This window comes from Suricata suricatta, chromosome 7 (genome assembly GCF_006229205.1).
Source record: "Suricata suricatta isolate VVHF042 chromosome 7, meerkat_22Aug2017_6uvM2_HiC, whole genome shotgun sequence".
Classification (NCBI taxonomy): Eukaryota; Metazoa; Chordata; class Mammalia; order Carnivora; family Herpestidae; genus Suricata; species Suricata suricatta.
In genome coordinates this window covers 57,345,070-57,360,953 of record NC_043706.1, presented here as the reverse complement: position 1 = coordinate 57,360,953, position 15,884 = coordinate 57,345,070, and positions in this window count along the sequence as shown.

Sequence of the window (15,884 nt, the reverse complement as noted above, 5' to 3'; positions counted from 1 at the left end):
AAAGATGATCATTATAGAAGAATGGAGTCAATCCTCCAAGTAGACCTAATAACCTTTAAAGTGTATACACCTAACAAAAAAGCATCCACGTGTATGAGACAGAAACAAATAGAATTGCAAAAAGGAATAGATTAATCAACTATTGTAGTTGGAGACTTTAATACCTCTCTATCAGAAATGGACAGATCTGTTAAGCAGGAAATCAGAAAAAATATAGTCGAACTCAAAAACATTATCAATCAACTGAATGTGTATATATAGCTAATCATGGACTGTGTCATCTGACAACTGCAGAATACAAATTTTTCTCAAGTTCACCAGAGCTTTATCAAAATAGACCACATTCTGGGACATAAACTTTAACACATTCAAATGAATAGAAATCACACAATGTCAGCTCTCATACAAAAATGGAATTACTAAAAATCAGTAATAGAAAGTTAACTGGAAAAACCCAAAGAACATAACAATTAAAATACACATATCTAAGTAATACACTGATCAAATAAGTCTAACAAGAATTTAAAATATATATATTAAACTAAATGAAAATGGAAACACAATTTATCAAAATTTGTGGAAAAAAGCAAAGCTGGCTTAAAGAGAAGTTTATAGCAATGAATGATATATTAGAAACAAAGATTTGAACTCAAACATCAAAGCTTCTATCATGAGAAATTAGTAAGAAGTAGAACAAATTAAATCCAATTTGTTGGCTTAGATCAGAAATCAATGAAATTGAAGATATAAATTTAAAATAGAATATTAACAAAACCAAAGCCAGTTCCTTGAAAAGATCTTTAAATTTGATGTGCAGATTAAGAAAGATAAAAACCAGAAAGGACTAAAATTACTAATATCAGAAATTAAAGAGGGGAACATCACTACAGATCTTGTGGAAACAAAAAAGATAATAAATGAATAGTATGAACAATTCTATGATCAAAATTTGATAATCTAGATTAAATGGGGCAATTCTTTGGAAGATGTAATTTGCTAAAATCCACACAATATGAAATAAACGATCTGATAAGGCATTGGTCTATTAAAGAAATTGATTAAATAATTAATACCATTACAAAACAGAAAGCAAAGGCAAAGATATGTTCACTGGTAAATTCTGCAAAATATTTAAGAAAAATATTATACCAATTCTTTACTATTTCATTCAATGTAAAGAGGCAGAATGGATCTTTCTAACTCATTGTATAGACTAGAATCACCCTAATACCAAGATCAGAAAAAATGTTACTAGAGAAGAAAAATACAAATTAATATCTGTCATGAACATAGATATAAAGTCCTTAACAAAATATTAGCAAATAACCCTAACAATCTATAAAATGAATTATATACCATGAACAAGTAGATTTTATTGCAGATATGCAAGTCTGGTTTAACATTTGAAAATCAATTAATGTAAAAAAAGAGAAAATCAGTTAATGTAATCCATAATATCAACAATATAAAAAATAAAAATCACATGATCATATCAATAGATGCAAAAAGAACATTTATCAAAATCCGACACCAATTCACCATAAAAACTCTCAATATACTTTTTACTTATTGCTAATTCAATAAAGCAAGAAAAGGAAATAAAATAGATTGAGAAGATGTCTTTGGGGGACAAAGGAAATAAAAAGCATCCAGATTGGGAAAGATGACCAAAAATGTCTTTGGTTACAGATGACATGATCAACAACATTGAAAATCCAAAATAATCAATTTAAATCTCCTGGAACTGATGAGCAACTAAGTAAGTTTCCATACTACAAGGCTGATACACATAAATGAACTGCTTTCCTACATACCAACAATGAGCAATGAACAATGAATGAAGTGGAATTTGAAATTAAACACAATTCCATTTAAATTATTATTCCTACAGATAAAATGCTCATGGGAATATCTAACAAAATATGTGCAAGACATTTATAAATACTACAAAAATCTAAAGAATTAAATAAAAAGATAATAATCACATAAGTGCAGAGATATTCCATATCCTTGGATAAGAAAACTCAATATTGTCAAGCTGTCAGTTCTTCCCAACTTTACCTGTAGGTTCAATGCAATCAAAATCCCAGAAAGTTATCTTCTGGTTCCAACAAACTGATTCTAAAGTTTATATAGAGAGGTAAAATACCCAGAATAACCAACATGATATTGAAGGAGAAGAACAATGTTGGACGACTTATATTACTCAACGTCAAAACTTGCCACAAAACTATAGTAAACAAGAGAGTGTGCCAATATAACTTAACTGTGAATACACTTGAGGTCCCAGAAGTAGACTCACATAAATATGGTCAGTTGATATTTGACAAAGGATCAAAAGCAATAAAATAGAGCAAATAATTGTTTTTTCAACAAATGGTGCTGGAACAACTGGATATCCACATGAAAAAAATGAATCTAGACACAGATCTAATACCTTTCACAAAATCTAACTCAAAATGCATCATTTTATTTAGATCTAAGTATAAAATGTAAAATTATAAAACACCTAGAAGGTAACATAGGAACAATAATACCTAGATGAGCTTAAGTATGGCAATGTCTTTTTAGATACAACACCAAAAAAAAAACCCATAAAAATAAAATAAAATACAGTAAAGAGCATAATTTGTTCCAAAAATATGCCTGTAATACAAAGCATTTGTATATCAAAGAGAATTTTAAGAACCATTGGCTCAGTTGTGATCATGTGATGTTTGGTGCCACATATTACTAGCACTGCACTCTTTTATCAAGTTAAAATTTATTAGAAATGTTTGCTCATCTTGAGGAACACTCACAGAACAAGTTATTTGCAATCCAAGGTTTTACTATAATGGATAAGCTGGGATTCATTAAAATGAAAAAAATCTGCTCTGTAGAAGACAAGGTGAAGAGAATGATAAGACAGGCTGTGAGAAAATATATGCAAAAGATATATTTGATAATGAAGTCTCATCAAAAATGTGCAAACAACCACTAAAATTCAACAAGAGGAAAACAACCCAATTGAAAAATGGGTCAAAAACCTGAAGGTACACTTCACAAAAGATAGGCAAGAGCCAAATGAGCATATAAACACATGTTCTGTATCCTATGTCATCAGAGAAATTCAAATTAAAGCAACACTATGATACTAATGCACACTTATTAGAATGGCCAGAACCTAAAGCACTGACACCAATGCATTGAGAATGTGGAGGAATAGAAACTCTCATCCACTGGTGGTGGAAATGGAAAATGGGACAGCCAGTTTGAAAGACAATTCTGAAAATTTTTAAAAAACTAAACATGCCATTGGGGCACCTGCATGGTTCAGTTGGTTAAGCCTCCGACTTCGGCTCAGGTCATGATCTCATGGTTCGTGGGTTCAAGCCTCCAATCAGGCTCTGTGCTGACAGCCAGCTCAGAGCCCAGAGCCTGCTTCAGATTCTGTATCTCCCTCTCTCTCTGACCCTCCCCTGCTGGTGCTGTCCCTCTCCGTCAATTAAAAATAAATTTAAAAAAAAAACATTAAAAAAAACTAAACATGCCATAAAATCCAGTAAAATAGCTCCTAGGTATTTACCCAAAGGAATTTAACACTTATGTTAACACAAAAATCTGCACACAAATGTAGCTTTATACATAATTACCCAAATTTCGAACTAAACAATACGCCTTTCAGCAGGTTAATGCTGAAACTGTGGTTCATCCAGAAAACAGAGTCTTATTCAGTGCTAAAAGGAAATGAATTTTCAATCCATTAAAAAAAAAACAGGGAAGATCCCTAAATGCCTATGACTAAATGAAATAAGCCAATTCAAAATCGCTACATAATGTATAATTCCAATTACAGTAAAACATTAGTTTATGAGCATAATTCATTCCAGAATCATGTTTGTAATCCAAACCATTTGTGTATCAAAGCAAATTTCAAGAACCACTGGCTCAATTGTGATTATGTGACATATGGCATCACAAACTACTCATGCTGCAAGATAGCGCTCATTTATCAGGTTAAAACTTGTTTAAAATGTTTGCTTGTTTTCCGGAACACTTCCAGAACAAGTTACTCACAATCCAAATATATTTCTATATATACTACTGTATATGGTGTTCTGGGAAAAGCAAATTTTGGAGACATTAAAAAATAAATTGTTTCTAGGGGTTGCAATGGTAGGGAGGATGAATAAGCAAGGCACAGAGAAGTTGTAGGGCAGTGAAAATATGTTGTATAATACCTTAAGATGGATATATGCCATATATCTATATACTTCATATAGCCTGATTCTTAGAATGCAAAACACCAAGGATGAACTCTAAGGTGAGTATGATAGGTTAATGCAAGTATGACAATTGTAGCAAATACAGCACTCTGGGGGAGGATGCTGATAGTGAGGAAGGCTGTGCCTGTGCAGGGGCTCTATGGGAACTCTATCTTCATCTCCATTTTGCCGTGAACCTTTCACCAGTCTTATAGGATACATAAAGTCATAATTTTAAAACACCTGATACTTCTGAAAATAGAGTCTCTCACATTTTATTTGCAGAGGTAATACTTTCAATTATAAAACCCTGAAAAATTGATAGTGTATGAAATATTGCAAAGAAATGTTTGTCTGAATCCCCTAGATTACATATATGAAACTATGCATTTTATCTAATTGTTTTATTAATGGTGTAGTATATATTTTTAAGATCAGAAATCAAAATAACTAACATTTAACAATCATAATTTTTGTCAACTTCCAAAATCCCAAGAGAATTCTAAAGTTGCTTAAGTTTAGAAATCTCTTAAAGAAAAAAGAAAATTCAGCTGATCTCCAGAAGAATTGAGCAGTGATTAGCCTTGTGGGCCTGACTTTTATCATAGAGGAAAAAAATATAGGTCTTAATTACATGAACACACTACCTACTTCCAACCCTAGGTTTGGTGGTTACCTCCCAGTCTTAAAGTGTCCTTTTATTAAAAAAAAATAGGGGAGTCTGGGTGGCTCAGTTGGATGAGTCCAACTTTAGCTCAGATCACGATCTCAAACTTTGTGAGTTTGAGCCCCACGTCAGGCTCTGTGCTGATAGCTTAGAGGCTGGAGCCTGCTTCCGGTTCTGTCTCTCTCTTTGTCCCTCCCTCATTCTCACTCACTTTCTCTTTCTCTCTCTCTCTTGCTCTCACTCTTGCTTTTGCTCTCTCTCACATACACTCTCTCAAAAATAAAAAATCATAAAAATTTTAAAAATAGTTATATGAAAATAGCTCATTCAGTTTATATCTAAGCAACTATTTAAAAATTACCTAAAAGCAAATGAGTAATATTTAAACCAGAAAACTAAACTCAAAGGAAGATTGTTTGTTTTTTAAATTTTTAATGTTTATTTATTTTTGACAGAGAGAGAGAGTGAGAGAGAGAGAGAGCGAGAGTGAGAGAGAGCAGGAGAAGGGCAGAGAGAGGAGACACAGAATCCAAAGCAGGCTCCAGACTCTGAGCTGTCAGCACAGAGCTCGATGCTGGGCTTTCCCTCACAAACTGAGAGATCATGACCTGAGCCCAAGGACGACGCTTAGCTGACTGAGCCACCCAGGCATCCCTCAGTGGAGGATTTTGGATAGCCATTCCAAGATTTCTCAAATCATTGATACTTTACAGGTGATTAAAAAAAAAAAAGGAAGTGTTAAATATTTTATCATTTAGTGCAAATCATATTAATGAGACATACTAATAAGCATCCTAGAATATACCAAACATAATTTGTATCACATGCAACTTAAAGAGATCATGTTTCAACATTTACTTTTGTTTTTTGATGAAGAGCTATCTATTTTTAATATAAATTAGGTAATAGTTTCTTTTTCACATTTCTAGCTATAAATTTCAGTTGGGTTTTTGATACATTAATTGTACTGTTATTCTTTTAAATCTTTTTGAGATATCGTTGACATATAACATTGTGTAAGTTTAAGATGAACGTGTATTGTTTGACATGTTTGTACATTGTAATATAATTACCACTCTAGTGTTAATAACTTTTATCTCTTCACACAATTATAATTTACTTTTGTGGTGAGAACATTAAGATCTAGTATCTTCACAACTTTAATTACATGTACTACAGTAAAGATAACTGTAATAACAGTGCTGCACACTAGATACCCAGAACTTATTCATCTTCTAATTGCACATACCTACCCTTGGAAAACATCTTCCCAATTTCCCTACAGTTCCTACTAACTACCACTTGACCCTATTTCTGCACATTTGGCTTCCCACCCCCTCGTCCCCGCCAGACTCCACATACAAGTGATATAATATAGTTTTGTCTTTCTCTGTCTGACTTCTCTCTCTTAGCACGATGCTTTCAAGGCCTATCCATGCTGTAACAAATGTCAGGATTCCCTTCTTCATCTTGTCTGAACACTCTGTCAGTGTGTGTGCATGTGTGTGTATGTACCTGACATCTTCGTCCATTCATCCTGATGGACTTTTAGGATGTTTCCATGTCTTTACAATTGTGAAGAATGCTGAAATGAACACGAACTGCAGCTATCTCTTTGATATCCTGGTTTTCTTTCCTTTGGATATAAACCCAGAAAAAGAATTGCAGGATTATATGCTTCTATTTTTGATGTTTTGAGAAACCTCCATACTATTTTCCATAATGGCTGTACCAATTTATATTCCTGTCAAGAGTGCACAAGGGTTCTCTTTTCCCACATCCTTGCCATCACTTATCATCTATTGGTGTGCTTTTCTGTTTGTGTGTGCATGTGTGGGTCTGTGTGCGTGTGTGTGTGTGTGTGTGTGTGTGTGTGTGTGTGTGTGTGATTCTAACAGGAATATGAGGTGATATCTCCTTATTGGGTTTGCATTCCCTTGGTGACAACTTTTACTGAGCATCTTTTCTTGAATATGTTATCCATTAATATCTCTTCTGTGGAAGAATGCCTTATTTAATTCCTCCACCCATATCAAATTATTTGTTTTGTGGTTGATTTTTCTGGGTTCTTTATTTATTTTGGATATTAACACCCTATCAGATGCGGTTTGCAAATATTTTCTTCCATGCTGTAAACTGCCTTTCATTTTGTTAATTCTTTTGTTTTTTAATGCAGTTGTACTCATCAATTTTTGCTTTTGTGCTTGTGCTTTTGGTGTCACAGGCAAAAAATTAAAAAAAAATCTTTACTAAGACCAATGTTAAGGAGCATTTTCCCTCTGTTTTCCTCCAGTTTTCCAGTTTGATGTCTTTAGTTAAGTTGTATGAGTGGTAAAAGACAGGGGTCCAATTTCATTTTTTGCCTGCAGTATTCCAAGTTACCTAACATTTACTGAAGAAACTATTCTTTCTCCATTGAGTATTCTTGGCTTCCTTGTCAAATATTAGTTGAATGTATATGTAGAAGCTTATTTCTGGACTCTCTACTCTGTTCTATAGGTCTATGTTCCTATTTCTATGTCAGTATCATACTGCTTTGTAGTATACTTTGAAATCAAGAAGTATGATGTTTCAGCTTTTTTCTTCTTCCACAGGATTACCTTGGCTATTGGGGTCTTTTGTGAGTCTACATAAGTTTTAAGATTGTTTTTTCCTAAACCTAAAAAAAATGCCATTAAAACTTTGATAGCAATTATATTGAATCTATAGATGTCTTTGGGTATAAGAACATTTTAACAATATTAACTTTTATGATTATAATCATGGGATATATTTCCATTTATTTGCATACTTTTACATTTCACCAAAATCTTGTAGTATGCCATGTACAGATCCTGTACTTACTTGCTTAAATTTTTTCTTAAGTAATTTATTATATGAATGCTATTATAAATAAATTATTTTATTTTTCAGCTGTCTTTATTAGTGTATAAAAAAGCAACTGATTTCTGTATATTGATTTTACATCTTGTAACTTTACTGAATTTTTTTACTTCTAACAGATTTTTGGTTGAGTCTTTAGGATTGTCTTAATAAAAGATCATATCATCGGCATATAAAGACAATTTTACTTTTCCTTTCTGATTTGGATGCCTTTTATTTCTTTACCTTGCCGTATTAGTCCATCTAGAATTGCTAGTATTATATATAGATATTCAGCTCTCTTTTGGCTTCCACTTGCATGGAGTATATTTTTTCATCCCTTCACTTTGAGCCAAAGTGTACTCTTAAATCTGAAGTTTTCTGTAGGCAGCATATAGTGCTTTTTTTAAGTTCATTTCTTTATTTTGCGAGAGAGAAAGTGTGAATGCACCAGAAAGGGATAAACAGAGAGAGGGAGAGACTGAATCTCAAACAGCCTTCATGCTGTCAGCACAGACCCCAATGTGGGGCTCAATCTCACTAACCATGAGATCATGACCTGAGCAAAGATCAAGAGTCCTACTCTTAACTGACTAAGCCACCCAGGCACCCCATAGTTTTTTTTTTCCTTCCAGCCACTCTTTGACTTTTGATTAGAGAATTAATCTATTACATTTAGAGTAATCATTGATATGTAATGACTTACTAATATCATCTCACTGTTTTCTGTTTTGTAGATCCATTGTTTTTTTTTCCCCTCCCTTGCTGAGTGAGTACCTCTGTGGAATAGAATTTTTCATAGTTTTATGCTCTGATTCCCTTTTCTTTATCTGTTGTGAATCTGATGTAAGTTTTTGCTTTGTCTTTTTCATGAGGCTTACATATAATATCTTATATAAAACAATATACTAAAAGTTGATAGCAATTTAAATTCTATCACATATAAAAATTCTACCCTTTTACTCTCCCTTTTTTGTGTTTTTAATATCAAAATTTATCTCTTTGTATTGTGTATTAATTAAAAAATATAGTAGCTATAGTTATTTTTAATTCTCTTCTCTTAATCTTTACGCTATAGTTAAAGGTTAACACACCAGCATATTACAGAATTAACATTTCTGAATCAGACTATACATTTACTTTTACCAGTGTATTACTTATCTTGTATATTTTCATGTTACAAATTAGCATCTTTTCAGTTTGAAGAACTTTAAGCATTTCTTGTAAGGCACTTCTAGGTATGAACTCCCTCAGCTATTGTTTGGATGTCTTTATTTCCCTTATGTTTCTTAAAGATAATTTTTCTGAATAGTGTATTATTGGCTGGCAATTTTGCTTATTTTAGTACTTTCAGTGTACCATCCCATTCTCTTCCAGCCTTTAGTCTCTCTGGTTTCTGTTGAGAAATCTGATGATAATCTAATGAAGATTCTTTTGTAGGTTACAATCTTTATATCTCTAGATGCCTTTAGGATTCTTTGTCTTTGATTTTGAGAGTTTTTGTGCATTGGAGAAGATAAATTTGGATCAAAATAATGAAGTGTATATTGTCATCATGAAGTTGGATGTCGAATTTTTCCCATGTTTTGGAAGTTCTCAATCCTTTTTAAATCATTTTTTATCATTTATCATTCTTTTCTTCTTGACCTCAAATGATTCTGATACTGGTTCCTTTGAGGGTGTTCCATAGGTTACTTAGTCTTTCCTCATTCTTTTTCATTCTTTTTCTTTATTTTCTTCTGAGTAGGTTGTTTCAAAACTCCTATCCTCTAATTCACTGATTTTTTCTTCTGGCTATCTATTCTGATGTTGATGTTGTTTATGGATTCTTCATTTCATTCATTGATTATTTTGGCAGCAATTTTTTGTTTGGTACTTTTACATGATTTCTATCTCTTGTTAAGTTTCTCTTGTTTTCATGTACTGATTGTCTGATTTCATTGAATTATCTTTTTGTGTTTTCTAATAGCTTATTGATGACAGTAATGTCCTTCTCAGTTCAATAGATGGGTCAGACGAAGTTTACAGAGTTCCCTTCCTCTCCGCCATCTTGGCTCCTGAGCTAAAAGTATTCTCAGCTTATTGAGTTTCCTCAAAATATTTCTTTTGAATTCTTTATTGCTTAAATCACCAATCTCCACCTCATTGAGTTTAGTTACTGGAGGATTAGTGAGGTCTTTAGTGATGTCATGTTTTCTTGATTCTTGATGTTCTTTGGAGGTTTTCAATGCTGCTTTGAACTTGAAGTAGCTGTCAACTCCTTCAATCTTTACTAACTGCCTTTAAGTGAGAAATATTTTCAATTGTCCTGACCAATGAAAGTTGGTCACATTCTGACATTTTCTTCCACCTTGTATGGGTACACCTGCTCCGCAATTCTTGCTCCCTCATGTGGAAGAATCCTTAAGCTTCTATGTCTTCTTTCTATCTTACAACATGCCAGACCATCTTCTGGAAACCTCTTTTTTGCTTTCCCAAAGGTGGTACTACAGCTAAAGACTGTGATTTCTCCCTTGCTCACAGACCTTGGACTGCTTTCTATTCATTCCCCTTGCCTACCTAAGCTCATTCTCACCACCACCTCCAGAAGTGCACATAAGGAGCTAGCCACAAAGTGGAGAGGAGGTGTGGGTTTGGCAGTCAGGCTTTGAGGGGTGCCTGTGGGCCAGTCAACGGAATTCTTGGGCGAAATTTTCTCAGCACTTCATGGGCAGGCTTTCTACTGAAGCCCAAAAACGTGTCAGCAGAAACAACATCCTTTTAATGCCCTCTAATATTATTTTCCTCTTTCTTGATCTTTTCCCTCCTCCCAGTCATGGAGCTCCCACTTAAATACTGTAGGGGAGAAACAGATTTCTTTGCAGTGTCCTGCACAGTCAGGGAAGCTAGGTACTCACCCACTGCTCTCTATGTCCCCAGTGGGGGACATCCCCAGGCTTCTCTTTCTCTAGGCTATGCCACCTCTGGGGGAGGAGTGATGCTGGCAAAGCTCTTCATCCATACTCTCATGCATCTAAACTCTTTATTTCCTCTAAAATTTTAGACTTCTACAAAGGCTCTCACCATGGGAATTTCTGTCCAAATCAGCACTCTTCCAGGTGCTTCCAGACTGTGGCCAAGAATGACTGAAACTGGCCCTTAGGCTTCTGACAGTTCCACACCCCACACCACAGTCTATCTTATTACCTGATGCACAGTTGGGTGAGACTCATCTCAGATCCCTTGGCATATGGGTCTACATCCATGACTCCTACAGAGATGATAGATGCCAGATTTTAGTTGTTAAAGAGGGAACCAAAATAAGAGACATATTATACTGCCATGAGTTTAAGCCTTGTTTTTAATATTTGGGGTTTTTTTAATGTTTATTTATTTATTCTGAGGGGTGGGGAGAGGCAGAAGGAGAGAGAGAAAGAGAGGATCACAATCTGGCTTCACACTATCAGTGCAGAACCCAGTTTAGGGCTCAATCTCATGAATCATGATATCATGACCTGAGTCAAAATCAAAAGTCAGATGCTTAACTGACTGAGCCCCCTAGGTGCCCCAAGCTTTGCTTTTAACTGACATTTATATTGGCCAGATCCAAAAGGAAAAGAGAAACCGTCTTTTTCATATCAGAGAAAACTATTCGGACAGCTAAAATTTCATTCAATTATTTATGTGTTTGCTATTCAAATATTTTATCATGCTGCAAGCCCAGCTAGTAATTCTTTTTTATTAAATATTTTCTCCATTTTGCCTTTGAAATTTCCATCCTATTAAAAAAATTCAACCTGACATTATTCATCGAGACGTTCCATATATTCACAAATGTTTATTCATTACTGCCAAATACAAGCATTTCACTCTTTATTCACTTAGCAATGCAAAATTACATATGACATTATTCATTTCCAGAATGTTAGAATCAATCAGAGGTCATAAGTCAAATATACTGCTTGCAAATCTAATCACCTTAGGATGTGAATTGAATGGGGAAAAGGAATAACATTTTGACGAGCAGATGTGAGTGGGACAGAAAGTCCCAAGTTAAAAAAAACAATGTAAAAGATATAGAGTGGGCAAGTATAAACTGAGCATGAGGTATGGGAACCCAATTTGGCTTAGGTCAGGTATGCGTATGAAGGCATAACGGGAAAAGGTGGAAATGTAAGTTTGCATTAGAAAACCATGACAAGGAGTTTGATAATTATTTAGCACATCTGAAGATTTTAGAGCAAGAGGATTTCCTTGAAATGTGCTGACTGTCCCTAGAAAATATTTTCAAAGCTTGTATTAATGAAATGTCTTTAGCTTTTACAAAGGTATAATTAAGAGAAGTGCTATGAAGAGAAGTGAAAATACCACCATAGTTAACAAAAATATTCCTGTCTAACATAAACAAAGTGCACAATACTAGATATTTTCCCACTAGGTTTCTTGATTTCATAATAAGTGAGACAATGAAGAAATGCTGTCATGTCCTTCTGTTGCAAACAAGCAAAATCAAAAGTGGGAACTCAATAGGTCTGAGACAATATTTCTCAGAAGGGGTGAATATACAGAACTTAATACTTTTAGGAAGAAACTATAATAAGCATCAGTGCACATAACAATTAAGAATAGCAATTTAATTTAGATAAGTATAAAATAAGAACAAGCAAGAGAAGCCACCAGAGCAATTCAAAGCTATATATACTGAAAAAATATGTCAGATATCCTTTTGGCTTAAGTATTATAAATAAAAGACACAGGGGGAACGATAAGAAATCTAAGTATTTACATTTCAGTCATAATATTAGATTTTCATTTGTCCTATAAAATATTCAATGTAGATATCATAAAATCTACCATCAAGCTCATGAATTTAATTGCATAGGATGTCACAGCACGACTGGATGTACTAGAAAAGGGTGAGAATATCTACTTTATCTTGCTCTGAAGTCAATTCCACTATATCATGATAATGTGTTATATTATAGTTTTAACCTGATATAAACTGCTAACTTTATCAGATAGTTATAATAGCTATTTTATCTCCAGCACTTAGAATTTATATTTTTAAAAATCATATTTGACCCTAGCAACAATGAGGAAATGTTGAAGAAAGTGACATAATCAGAGGACAAATAACTTATCCTAAATCATGTTTTAATAATATTTATTAAAATAAAATATACTATGTCCAAGTAGTAATTATCAACACTTTTGGAGAACATTGATTCTTTAAGGTTCATTTATTGCATATAGATCACAGCAAATTCAACTATTCTTCCAAAGCCATAGATACTTAATAATCCTTTTTATCTACTAAAATCTAATGTCTGTAACTGTAGTTTAATTGCTTAAGCATGCTTTAAAACTAATGTATTTCAGCAAGTAAACTTAAAGATTTGCCTTCCTAATTATTTTATAAAGACTCTCATTTCTAGTTTCAGTGTCTAATTAGACAGTAGAATTTAAAACAAAGGGGTAAGGGGCCAGGGAAGACAGGACAGGCTCTTGATCTCTTTGGCAGATTTTCTTTGTTACTTTGAAATCTCAGAGAGGATATACTTATAAATATGGATTCTCTGTCTCAGAATAGGAGTTCTTCCAACATTTTAAACTATGAAGTCAATTCAGATTCCTACTTTATTTATGCCATTGTTGATATCATCACCTTTATCTTTTCCAGTTGACTGAGGCCATGTCTGACTTGTGAATTAGTGAACCCCTGGTGCCTACCAGTGGATCTCAATAACTGTGTGTTACATAAAGGAATGAATAATTGACAGATTCAATAAACAAGCCATTCTGTTTTATATTCACATACCAGCCATCTTTATCAAGTACATTTATATATAAAATATGCAAAATTCTACACAGACACATAGGATATTACTTAATATACTAACATAGAAATTGTAGGTATTATCATTCCAAATTTTTCAGATAATGTTGATGCTGTGAGGAATTAGAGGGGCTGTTCAAGTGCACGGCCAATTAATAGCAAAGCCTCAAAAGGACTGTGTGTCCTCTAATGTTCATATTTGCAGATTAATAATCTCCAGATGTGGTCTCATAAAATTAGTGAGTAATGCTAGGCTCCTTTTGTTAATTACAGTGAACATATCATATATTGGATTAACAAAATCTTACAATAAAATTAAGTATGCCTCACAAGTAGGTCTCACCATCATCATTTTTATTACATAGTTTAGATTCTACCTTGTTTTATACAACATAAGTATAGACCCATAGTAGGTAGGCAAATAATTGCTGAATAAAAATTCAAAAGTGTACTGGGGCACCTGAGTTCAGCTTCAACTCAGGTCATGACCTCACATTTCGTGGGTTCAAGTCCCATGTCAGGCTCTGTGCTGACAACACAGAGCCTGGAGGCTGCTTCAAATTCTGTGTCTCACTCTCTATCTCCTCCCTGCCCTCACTTGATCTCTGTTTCTCTGCCTCTCTGTTTCTCTCCCTCACCAAAATAAATATTATTTTTCAATCAAATGGTTCACAAGCATAATTTTATTACAATTTTTCTATTTAAAAGAGATTAGAGGGGTGTTTAGGTGGCTCAGTTAGGTAAGCATGGGACATGGGCTCAGGTCATGATTTCACGGTTAGTGGGTTCAAACCCCACATCAGACTGTGTGCTCACATCTGAGAACCTGGAGCCCACTTTGGATTCTGTTTCTCCCTCTCTCTCTCTGCCCCTCCCCAGCTTGTGCTCTGTCTATCAAAATAAATAGAAGTTAAGAAAAAGATTAGAAATATTTTAGAGCTGATAAATCATAGTACAGAATAATATTTATTAATAAAAATAGGTTAATAGAAATACTTCAAGAAAATTTGGTAAAGAAATGTATATTTTCAATGATGCTGCTTTAACTAGACCAAGGATTCAATAGAATAAATTTTTCATATTACTGCTTATGTTGAGAAGCTTTTACTTCAAAGAACATACTAAGAAAATTACAGTTAATGCAATAGTACCTATATCATTTGCCAATCACTCAAAAGCATAATGAGCACAATGGAAAATTGGGGGAGGGTGTATTTTGTTACTCTCTACATAAGATATAAAAATGACTTTCAACTTAGTTTTCAACAGACAGCAATACTCATTTAGAGTGCCATCATGTCTTAAGAGCATGCAGTAATAGAATGCATGAACTTAAAAAAAATCTCTATACTAGTTTTGTTTGGGAATATAAATGATGAAAGAAATGTATATATGCCATCAGAGGTCACAGAATTTAATTAAGTAATCCAATTTTTTAAATGACCACTATTCACTAAATCTTTGATCAACTAATTAGCCCAAGAGATATTTTGAGAGAAACTGGGAAAAATTAACACATATTTCTGTTATGGACTCTGCTTATTTCTACTGAAATAAAAATACATTATAGATTTTTATTTTCATATAATCCATTTGCAAAGGGATTCTAGGCAGTAAGATAACCCTTAGCAATAAATATTTCTTCCATGATTTCTTCATCCAAAGATAATATGGTTTCAGCGATTTCAACAAGATTCTGAATCATAGCATAAGTTTGAAAATATTGCATTAATGACTGTAAAGAAATCGAGCACTGCATAGAATTTACAGTATGACAGATTATTGATATATTTCACATTTAAGCATATATTACCTTAAGTAAGACTGGTGTCTTTGATAAGGACTTTTAACTTTGGTGGAATTTTCAATATCAAAAAATAGAATTCTTTTTCCCTTTGCTCATTTTTGTTTCTTAAATTAATCGTATGAGGGACACCTGGGTGGTTCAGTCAATTATGCATCCAACTTCAGCTCAGATCATGCTTTCTTTCCTGAGTTCAAGCCCCACATCAGGCTCTGCATTGATAGTACATAACCTGCTTCAGATTCTCTCTTTCTGTCCCTCCTCCATTCATACTTTCTCTTTCTTTCAAAATAAATAAATTGGATGCCAGCAAACTGTACAACACAGAAGAAATGGACAAATTCCTAAATCTGCATGCACTGCCAAAATTCAAACGGGAAGAGATAGAAAGCATGAACAGACCAATAACCAGTGAAGAAATCGAATCCGTTATCAAAAATCTCCCAACGAATAAAAGCCCAGGGCCAGATGGCTTCCCAGGGGAATTCT